Below are 9804 nucleotides of genomic sequence, written 5' to 3' on the forward strand. Positions count from 1 at the left end.
CACCGTAGTGCGTCTTGACTCGAACTTAACTCTTTCCGCTACACGACAACCTACAACGTACTAATGTCTATTAGACGAACGGGCCGTGCCTTGGCTTAGAGTTTAGTGTTTTGATTTATGTTACTTTGGTAATAATTTGTTAAAACAATAATAATTATTTTAACTTAAATAGCGTTCTTAGAAAAATAGTTAGACAACTATTTCGTATCTATTTTCTCGAATATTTTACTAAGTGTTCGGATTCTCGGAAAATTTCGGCAGAGTCTCCTTTGTAAATAGAGGTGTCCATGCTTAAATAGCATATCATTTTCTTTTACATATCTCCAATAGTTCATTTTCAATAACCAAACCGACATATAGACGAATAAAACGTTACTTACTTTATTTCAGCTTTGTTACTCGAAACCGGACTGTTTTCAAGGATTTTTATAAAATAGATAACCTTTTCCAAAAATTCTCAAATTTTTACAGAATGTCACATATGTTCCAAAATTTATTGTGTAAAATATCAAGGTCCAGTTCGTTACCCATATTTTATAGAAAATCATTTTCTCGACTGCAATCAGATTTGTTACTTTCTGATTGCAGTTTACGGAAATATTCACTAAAAATTAACTGTAAGTCCGTTTGACGAAATTCCAGTTGGAGGGTCGTCCCGACAATGGTGTCCATCTACTGTAAAAATTCCATGAGTCTGTTCCACTAAAGTTTCAGGTTATGACTTCGAAAATAACACACTTTTTCTGCAGTAAAAATGCAGCTTGAGCTGCTGTCCAAAAATAGTCTTTTAAAAATAGTAAACAGTCTCGAAAAATTACGATTCCAGTGCCATTTGTTTAGTCATTGAAAAATACTCATTTTAGGCTTCAGAAAATCCATTTTTCGATTTAAAATGATCCCGTTACAGCCTGTTGAAGTTGGCTGGAAATCCAACTCAGCAAGCTGTTTACATTGTAGAAGTGACTAAAAGTTCATAAACGAAGATCCTAACCATGGTTTATTGATGAACAAATGTTAGAACTTCAATCATGCTTTAACGAACCCTAAACCATTCAGATTTCAACCTCACACAACCCTTTTATATATGGTTTTTAGGCAGAAATTTAAGTTCACATTTTAGTGTTTAAGCTTTTGTGTGTGTCATAAACATTCAACAAATCGTAACAAGAATCAAGGTGGAACAAGAGTGTGAAGAGACTTACTACTAGCACAAGGCTAGGGTAGTAATCTTAGGATGAGATGATGGTGAAATGTTGGTGACAAAACTTGAATCAAGCTTCCTTGAACACCTTCAATCTTGCACTTCTAGGGTTGAATCCTCAATCTTTGAATGAGAGCTTTTGGAGAAGAAAATGGAGATGGTGAAGTAGGGTGGTGGTGAATTCGGTTATGGAGAGAGGGGGGGGGGTATATGAGCCGAAATTTAGAGAGAGGAGGGAGGAGATTGGTTGTAATCTTTGTAATGATGGAAATCCTTGGAAACTTGCACTCTCAAACCCTAAGATCATCATTGCCTATCTAATGGCCAATAAGAGTGAAGATTACAATCTCAAATATCTAAACAAAATATTCTCACTAATCATGGCAGAAAAATCGGTTAGGGGGGTGGGGTAAAGTGTAAATTTTTGGTAATTAGTAGGTAATAAGTTAGAAGGTTAAGGGTATTTCCAAGTATAGTGGGTGTATGTCATGTTTACATGGTGCATGGGGATTTTTGTGACCATAATTTATTTATAATGATAAAATAATATTTCTAACAATATTTTCATGTCTCGGGTAATGTCTGGTTGTTCGGTTTCGCATCGTTCTGTTAAAGCGTCTAATTGTCCTGTAAAGCGTCTTTTGTGCATCTTTTTTTAACGAAATTAATTCCAACACTTAGGAAAGTGTCCAGGACCATTTAGTCAATACTCTGTATAATATGAGTGTGTTAAAAGCTGAATTGTTACTAAAAGTGCGGAAATCTTTAATTAAATTGTGTTTTAGGCACTTTCCGGCATTCAAACTATCACCTAGTGACATAGTCTTATGGTCCTCACTTCCCTACACTCCATACTGGTGTAGTGTTTTATCCCTGGCCCATACTGGCCTAAAAATAGTATCTGTCTAAGTGCTGGCATTGTCAGCATGTGTCTGAGTTATCCGCTTACTGTGCTAACTGTGCTTTGTGCATCGGGTCTGTCACTAAGAGTCTGTATGAATGGATAGAGTGACTGTATGTAAAGAATGCACATGTATGTATATAACATAAATCAGTAAGCAGTTTAAAGCGTCAGATGTAATCAAGCACAGTCATTAAGCACATAATTAGGGTTAATTAATTTGTACAGTACCTGTAATTATGCGGGTTGTCACACATAATGTACGGGCATGCATTGCCAAGAATTAGCAAAAGAATTGCAAGGCATTAATAACGAGTTATTGCTTTGACCCTGTCGGGTATGTGTAATGGGTCATACTCTTAGCAAGGGCTTATGGTCCCACTAAAGATGGTTGGGTTAGAATTGGATAATAGACCCGCTCAAGTGAGGTATAACTAGTATTCGGGTAAATTCGCCCTTAGAGCCAAGTATATGTCTATGATGCGAAAATATGACTAAATGAGTTTTAAAATACTAGGCCATCGGAAATCTTTATGTACTTAGGTATATTATTAATCTTGATGGGATAACGACTAAACGTGCTTGCTAGTTTTCATCTAAACTTTTAAAATGTCACACCCCAACCGATGGCGGAATCATCGGGGCGCGGCACTGAGCGAAACAGATTGTCCAGAAGTTTCCACAACAACTATTATTACAAATTCAGTTAAGTGATACGTCCCATACCGTATCCCAAATAAATAAACAAATTATCATAGAATACAACTAAACAAATAGTACTATTTCGACAACTCAGATTTAATTTATTACAAACCAAATGTTTAAAAGTACGGCCCAGAGTCATTAAGACTCGTCCGGACAAGATCTACAGAAAACTAATACCATAGATGCTTGATCGAACAACTCCAACGGCTCCATGGCTATAGTTTATTCACTTCTAGAGACCCCTAGGTAGGCTACGACCTACAACTGCTAGATGGGCTCTAAAGCTTTATTATTGCCTCGCTTTCCTAGCAAGTAAGCATCCTAATTACCTGTCACATACGTTAAAATAAAGTCAATACATAAAAATGTAAAGGTGAGCACACAAGTTTGATAGTAGCATATAGAGTTCGAATAGTTTACGCATAACCAGGCACGTACACAGAGGAAAACGATGCATGTTAATTATCGACATGGGACCATCGCTACCAACGACTGCGGGTTGACCGTCCGAGACGGTTCGCAATACATGATTACCACCGTAATCCATGCAAGTATTTGTCCTTAACAACCCCCGTGTGAACGGGTGCTGAGTCCAAACTATAGTACTATGTTGCTAAGGCAGGTAGATAGCACTCCACGTGTAAACATAATAAACAGCATTCATTTAGTCAAATAGCACATGCAAGTTGGTTAGCGTTCAAATAGTTTGTGTTTGATTGTGATTTGATAGGTAACGTATGTAACACCCAAAAGTGCTAAAAGCAAAAAGGGATCGAGTATACTCACAGTGATTGATTGTGGGTTGAACGGAGCGCTGAGAGTAAGATTAGCCTGAATAGTTCGATAGCATATCGATAAGTAACGCGGAAAGGTAAACAAGTATGGATGGATCGAATGGGCTGGTCGATCGAACGACAGGTTCGATCGAACGGCCTGTTCGATCGGCTGGTATATCCAATTGGACAATCCTGTTCGATCGGCCGGTTGGCTCGATCGGCTGGGCCATTCGAGTGGATTGTTTCTTCCTCTGGTGTGTTTGTGTTAGAGGATTTGAACTTTTTAAGTTTTTGTTGCAGCATTTGAGAACACTGAAGTGTTCCTACCTTTTCAAGTCGTTCGATCGAACGGTTTGTTCGATCGGCTAGCTCGCTCGATCGGCTAGGAGCTTCAAAGTTAGCCCTCAACTGAATGTCACTCGATCGAATAGTCTGTTCGATCGGCTGGCATTCTCTACTACGAACAAGTTGTGAAATGATTAAGTGTTGAAGCATAGTATCTCATGATCCGAACAGTAATGTTTACCAATCGGGTGACCCATTTGGTTGAACATTACTTCGTCAATACTATACTTCGAAAGTTTGGAAATGTGGGACCATGTGCTAGCCGATCGGCTGGCATATCCGATCGGCTGGGCTGTTCGACAGCTTAGCCGTTCGGCCAGCATTTCTGACCTGGTTGGCCTTTCGTCTAACACTTGGTTGTTTGTTCGTTTGTTATTCTTTCAAGGTATCTTGACAACGTGTTGAACTACGATAACCTTCGTTCCCACCTGTTCTCTTGGCTCGAACAGGAATCGCCCAAGTTCGGCCGGTTGAACGGTTTGGAATGTCGGTTTAGAGTTTAGCCGATATCGGTGAACCTTGTTCATAGAACCCGAATCTTGAACCTTCTAAACCATTTGAATGATTGGTTAGCCGGTTCAAGCTCCGTTTCTACCGGTTTGAAAGCATTGAGTGTAAAAGAGTTGAAAGAAAGTTGGAAATCCTTCTTTCAATCCTTTACATTATGAAAATGATTAGATCCATGATGGATCTTAGCTTGTTTACGTGGAAATCGGTTAGATCTAAGCTAATCATAGTGGAATGAGGCCAAAACATGATGTTCTTCAAGAACACCATGATGACATCACCCAAGAACACTTAGATCTTGGTGATTTCATGGTTAGAATCCAAGTTTTGAAAGATAGAAAGGGGTAGAATCAAGTAATGATCAAGAATGTACAAGAATTAGAGTGAAAACTTACCGGGATTGAGAGAAATCTGAGAAAAGGTGAAGAAGATAGCTGGTTCGGTCAAAGCTTTCCAAAAATGGAAAGTATGACAATGACAGCCCTATTTATAGGCCTCCAAAAGAGGAAAGTGGCAGCCAATCGGCTGGGAACTCCGATCGAGTGGGCAGCTCGATTAGCTGGCAAGGTGCTTAGCCGATCGGCTGGCCTGTTCGATCAGGATGTTTCCTGTTCGATCCGCCACGCACTTCGAGTATTTTGCGACGATTTTCGACGTTTCGATTCCGACGTATGATGTTATGATTTCGATAGAGTTCCTAGTCAAATTACTTTTAATCCCAACCACTATATCTAATATACAATCTTCGTTAAGTCATGTTTCGATGTCGGTTTTGATTTGAGTTTGATTGCCTTTCGAGTTTCGATTCGATTTTCGATTGATTTGCTTGAATATCACACCAAACATAAAGTAAGCACGCACAAGCAACACATAAGGCACACACACACGTATATCAATAACACAATTCAATAATTCAATAATTCGAGTCTCGAGTTTGATTGATTGTTAGATCGGTTTGATTACTGATTAGATTAACTTTATCGCATTGTTACTTCCTATCATTCACAGTCGTAGATCGGTTCGCATTGAAACACGTTCGATTACTTCGATTCTTGCTGATTGCAACACTTACTCCACATAATACAACTAAAACACAAAATCGACTATCTACAGTCAGAGAAAGTCAAAGTTGACTTGGACTTTGACTTTGACTTTGACATTCAAAAACACGGGGTGTTACAGCCTCCCCTTGTTTAGGGAATTTCGTCCCGAAATTAGGCTCGAAGGCTACACAACACCGTGATTTACCAATTTGATGCTTCAGATCTATTTATTTAAACAGCTGTGGGTACTTGGCCTTTATGTCGCTTTCGAGTTCCCAAGTGAACTCCGCGCCTCGTTTGCCTTCCCATCGGACCTTCACGATCGGGATGCGAGAGCGCCTGAGCTGCTTGGTTTGGCGATCCATGATTTCGACAGGCTTTTCCACGAAGTGTAGTGTTTTGTTGACCTGAAGATCGTCGAGTGGTACGATTAGATCATGATCAGCATGGCCTTTCTGGAGGTTAGAGACGTGGAAAGTCGGGTGGACGTTACTGAGTTCCTCCGGTAATTCGAGTCTGTAGGCGACTTTTCCGATTCTTTCCAGAATCCTAAAAGGTCCAACATATCGAGGCGCGAGTTTCCCTTTCTTGCTGAATCGGACTCCACCCTTCCAAGGTGATACCTTCAGGAGTACGTAGTCACCAACTTCAAATTCAAGGGGCTTGCGTCTTTTATCGGCGTAACTTTTCTGTCTGTTCCGAGCTTTTACCAGGTTGTCTCTTATCTGGTGGATTTTGTCAGTCGTTTCTTGTAGAATCTCGGGACCGGTTAGTTGCGAGTGACCGATCTCGTGCCACACAATAGGCGATCGACATCTTCTACCATACAAAGCCTCGAAAGGTGCCATTTGGATGCTGGCATGATAGCTGTTATTGTACGAGAATTCCACCAGTGGCAGGTGTTTGTTCCAACTTCCACCAAAATCTATAACACACGCTCGGAGCATGTCTTCAAGAGTATGGATCGTTCTTTCAGTCTGTCCGTCGGTTTGAGGGTGGAATGCAGTACTCAGATTAAGCGACGTACCAAGGGCCGCTTGAAACGTTTCCCACAATCGCGAAGTAAACCGAGCGTCGTGATCTGAAATGATGTCGCGAGGCGTACCATGATTACTAATGATCTCGTCGGTGTAGATTTGGGCTAGTCGTTCCACCTTGTAGTCCTCTCGTATAGGCAAAAAGTGGGCTGATTTCGTTAGACGATCAACTATGACCCAAATACTGTCGTGACCTGATGGCGTGGGCGGGAGCTTCGTTGTGAAATCCATAGCTATACTCTCCCACTTCCATATAGGTATCGGCGGTTGTTCGAGTAAGCCAGAAGGTCTTTGATGTTCAGCCTTGACTCTTGCACAAGTTAAACAGCTTCCAACGTACAGAGCGATATCCCTTTTCATACCCGGCCACCGGTACTTGTAACGCAGGTCCTGGTACATTTTGTCTGCACCGGGATGAATAGAATATCGGGACTTGTGGGCTTCGTTCATGATAATCTTTCGCAAATCGGTCCGCTTAGGGATCCAAATTTGGTCCAGATAATAGAATATCCCATCGGGTTTGCTTACTAACTGAGCTCCATCGTGATAGATCCTTTCTCTCTTCAATGTACGCTCGTTAAAGCAAGCATGTTGGGCTTCTCGGATGAGGGTTTCGAGGTTGTGCTGTGCTTGGATGTTTCGAGTACTGAGCACGTAACTCTTTCTGCTGAGAGCGTCAGCAACCACATTCGCCTTGCCTGGGTGATAACGAATCTCACAGTCGTAATCATTGAGAAGTTCTACCCATCGGCGTTGACGCATATTAAGCTCACTCTGATTAAAGATGTGTTGTAAACTCCTGTGATCGGTGTAGATTGTACACTTAGTGCCATACAGGTAGTGTCGCCAAATCTTCAATGCAAAGACAACCGCGCCTAGCTCGAGGTCATGGGTTGTATAGTTCTTCTCGTGGATCTTGAGCTGACGAGATGCGTAGACTATAACCTTGTCTCGCTGCATGAGAACACAGCCGAGACCAAGGTTAGAAGCATCACAGTAGACAATGAAGTTGTCGCTTCCGTCGGGCAGTGTAAGAATAGGTGCGTTGCACAGCATATGCTTAAGGGTTTGAAAGGCAGTCTCTTGTGCGTTTCCCCACACAAAAGGCTTGTCCTTATGGGTAAGAGCAGTAAGCGGCACGGCGATCTTAGAGAATCCCTCAATGAACCTTCGATAATAGCCCGCTAGTCTGAGAAAAGAACGAACTTCTGACGGGTTCTTAGGCGTAATCCAACTTTTGACAGCTTCAATCTTCGCAGGATCGACATGGATACCCCGACTATTCACTATGTGACCCAGAAACTGAACCTCCTCCAACCAGAATTCGCACTTGGAGAATTTGGCATAGAGTTGGTTCCCCTGGAGTAACTCGAGAACCAAACGTAGATGTTGCGCGTGTTCGGCTTTCGTTTTGGAATAAATCAAGACATCGTCGATGAACACGATGACGAAACGGTCAAGATACGGCTTACACACGCGATTCATGAGGTCCATAAAGACCGCGGGTGCGTTGGTTAGACCAAAGGGCATAACAACAAATTCGTAATGGCCATAACGGGTTCGAAAAGCAGTTTTAGGAATGTCTTCCTCTTGAATCCGCAACTGATGGTATCCTGAACGCAGATCGATCTTAGAGAAGCATGCTACACCTTGTAGCTGATCAAACAAATCGTCAATTCGGGGCAAGGGGTATCAGTTCTTGATGGTCAGCTTACTCAATTCCCGATAGTCGATGCACATCCGGAACGACCCGTCCTTCTTTTTGACGAAAAGGACTGGCGCGCCCCAAGGAGAGGTGCTTGGGCGAATAAAGCCTTTTTCGAGTAATTCCTGGAGTTGGTTCGAGAGTTCCCGCATTTCGGATGGAGCGAGTCGATAAGGGGCTTTGGCAACGGGGTTAGCTCCAGGAATGAGATCGATACGAAAGTCGATATCACGACTTGGTGGTAGTCCGGGAAGATCATCAGGGAACACCTGAGGAAATTCACGAACCACTGGAACATCTTTGACTTCAACTTTCTTTTTCTTTCCCTTTTCCGCTACTACGATGTTGGCCAAGAAGGCTCGGTATTCCTTGCGGAGGTACTTGCTGGCTTGAATACACGACATAAGCTTGAGACCTTTCGACGTTGTTTCACCGTATACACATAGGAGATCACCATTCGCGAGTGAGAATCGAATCATCTTTTCAAAGCACACAACTTCAGCATGGTTTTCACGAAGAAAGTCCATGCCTATTATGACATCAAAACTTCCGAGTTGCATCGGAATAAGGTCGATCGGAAAGATGTGATTGTTGAGTTCGAGAGTACAATCACGGAGTACTGAGTTAACGGCAATGGTTCTCCCTGTAGCAACTTCGACTTCGAATGACGAGGATAGATAAGAGCGCTTATGACTAAGGAGCTTCTCGAATTCAAATGATACAAAGCAGTTATCGGCTCCAGTATCAAACAAACATGATGCATAAATACCATTCACAAGGAACGTACCATTAACCACGTTGTTATCCGCCTGAGCCTGGCGGGCATTGAGGTTGAAAGTTCGGGCATGGGCTGCTTGCGGCTGCTGTTGAGGGCTGCTGTTGTTGTTGCTGCTGCTGGGGCTCTTGCTTGACCACCCTGTTCGGGCATCGGTTGGCAAAGTGGTTAGGGTCACCACATGCAAAGCAGACTCTAGCATTGACTGCTGGTGCTGGAGCTGCTGGTTGGCCTTGAGGAGCAGGGAGTAGAGCTTGGTTGACAGTAGCTTGAGCTGGGGCTTGACGAGGACCATAACGGCAATTCACAGTGAAATGACCGTAGAGGTTGCAGTGAGCGCAAAAACGACAAGCTAGACCCAGTGGGTGATGATACGAACATGTCGGGCAGAGTGGGTGAGGGCCTGTGTATGCACGCTTTGCTGGCGGTGTATTGATCACTGGAGCTGAACGCTGGTGCTGCTGCTGTTGAGCTGGTACAGATTGCAGGGGAGCAGCAGTGGTCGCGGCAGCACAGCTCTTGTTGCTGGAGCTGTTGTTGTTGCGCTTCTTCTTCCTTCTTGAAGACTTGGAGCATTGAGCAGGTGGGTCGGTGGGCGTTGCAGTAGCTTGATGCAGGGACTTGGCTTGCTTATCCCAGAAACCTGACTTGACTCGCTTATCGTTGATCTCAGCCGCGAGTAGGTAGGTTTCCTCGATTGTTGCTGGCTTGGCAGCGTGAACGAAGTCGGCTACACAGTCGGGTAGGGCTCGGATGTATTTCTTGATGGCTTGATCTGAGGTCTTGACTTGGTCAGGGCAGATAATGCT

The sequence above is a fragment of the Helianthus annuus genome, chromosome 4 (assembly GCF_002127325.2).
Source record: "Helianthus annuus cultivar XRQ/B chromosome 4, HanXRQr2.0-SUNRISE, whole genome shotgun sequence".
NCBI classification, from domain to species: domain Eukaryota; kingdom Viridiplantae; phylum Streptophyta; class Magnoliopsida; order Asterales; family Asteraceae; genus Helianthus; species Helianthus annuus.